The sequence below is a fragment of the Rhinolophus sinicus genome, linkage group LG18 (genome assembly GCF_036562045.2).
Source record: "Rhinolophus sinicus isolate RSC01 linkage group LG18, ASM3656204v1, whole genome shotgun sequence".
NCBI classification, from domain to species: Eukaryota; Metazoa; Chordata; class Mammalia; order Chiroptera; family Rhinolophidae; genus Rhinolophus; species Rhinolophus sinicus.
This window is the reverse complement of record NC_133767.1, coordinates 1,798,667-1,800,733: the sequence shown is the minus strand read 5'-3', so window position 1 is coordinate 1,800,733 and position 2,067 is coordinate 1,798,667.

Genomic DNA, 2,067 nt, shown 5'->3' with positions numbered 1-2,067 from the left:
CAGAAGGAGAATGAAAATGAGGACGTAGCCGCCTCCACCGTGATGCGCTCCAACACCTGTATGGGTCGCTTGTTACAGAAGAGCGTGCAGAGGGCGAAGGTGCAGAAAAGCTCTGGCAGCGGGTGCCGGGAGCCTGGCAAGGCCAAGGGGCAGGTAACAGGCTAAGTTCCAGGCAGGAGCCAGGGGGCGCCGACCGGGCCGGAGACGATGGAGGCTCTGAGCCGCGGGGCAGGGTCCTGGGCATCGGGGAGTCTGGCCCTGCAGAGGGAAGTCAGGCCGAGGCCACGGCAGCGAGGCCGGGGCAGTGCAGCCCGAGCCATCGCAGCAATCCAGGCCACTGCAATGTCGCGGAGGGCGGTGCCCTGGACTCCACCGTCATCGGAGGACCCGGTTTGGGCTAAGTTAGTCCAGCAGACAGACCCTCAGGGGAAGAGATTGCAGGGGAACTGGGAGGTCTGAGGCTCTTGTTCCGGACCCCCGGAAGCAGGGACACTTTGAGGAGAGACCCAAGGGGGAAAAGGCAAAGAAGGCCTAAGAGCCAGAGGGCCTCAGGCAGGCGAGCACGAGCAGAGGAGAAACCCATAGCAGAAATCGCGACAGGAGGAGACCCCGCTGGGTGGGGGTCCAATCAGGCGGTCTTCTCAAGCGTGGTCTTCAGTGGCTCGGCGGGCACTGGACGAGAAGTCCAGGCAGGCTGGTCCGACCCTGCTCGCGTGACTCAGGAGTGGTGAATCCACGGCGTGTTTCTGGGGACCTTCAGTGCAGTGCGGGTGACAAGGGTTACTGCGCACGGGCCTGTTTATATGGGGGGAGGGGCTCACGTCTCTAATCTTGACTTAGACCCTGTCACCTAGAAGGTGGGGCTGGACGGGGGTCCCTAACGAGTCAGGAGTTCCTTTTAGTAGATGTGAGTGCAGGCTCGCATGGATCCTTCTCAGGGTGAAAAGCCGACCTGGGAGTCACCCACTACTCTGAGGCTACCTGGAATGGATGACAGCAATGGGGGAGGCTGGCCACAGAGAAAGCTTGCCGGAGACAGCTCCAATAAGGGGGAGACTGAGCTCTTAGGGGGGCCTGCAGGAAAAACCATCCCAACATGGGCACTGTGCCCAAGTACTTATCCAAGGACCCTACACACACACAGCCCCAGGAAGAAGCCTTTTTGTTGTTCTCAGGGGTACCCCGCCCTGCCCAGACTGCTCGCCCAACTGTACCTCACCGATAGCCACAAATGAAACCCACTTTGACTACCTCAGCAGACGATGTCTCAAGAATGGTTAGTCATGCCATTCCCAGTCTGGAGTCAGTCTGGCCACAAAAGCTTCTGCTATTCCACATGGTCATTAGCAACCCTGAAATCAATAAACAGCCCACGCCGGCCCCAGAACTGCAAAAACAGTCCCACCACAGCTGCAGTGATGCCACGTGGTGTGTCAGGAGCTCACGAGGAGGAACTGCAGTCAGGTGAGTGCACGTTTCCTCTACGCTCATAAAGACACCTGCACAGCAGGTAAATGCACGTCTAGGAGTGTCCCCTCTCTCACACATACATACACACACACACACATTCTGAAAAATTTTTTTGCCTTATAAATAGCATTGGAAAGCGTGTACAATGTCTGAGACAGTCAGTCAAGTGGGGGGGGAAACATCTGCATGAGGAAGAAACGAAAGACACACATCTGGGGCAAAACTTCAGGGAGCATCTGAAGTTATCATTAAGATGCAGCAACAGTGAGGATATAATGCCTGTTTGCCATACCAAAAAAAATATATACATATATATGTGTGTGTATATATATATATCATACTTTCAAGACAGAAACCAACTCATATGTTTACATTTGTCTACATAAAGAAAAATTTTAATGAAATAAAAACCTCTTACAGAAATGTACAAAGAAATATGCAAATAGGTAAATACTTTCATTTATAAAAATTATGTTTTAAATAAGTATTTGTCAGCACCAAATATGTTCATTACATATTGCTTTAAAAATGGAATAAAACGACATAGGACTTGCATTTCTCATAATCCAAGTAGATTAGATATCCTGAAAAAAATCT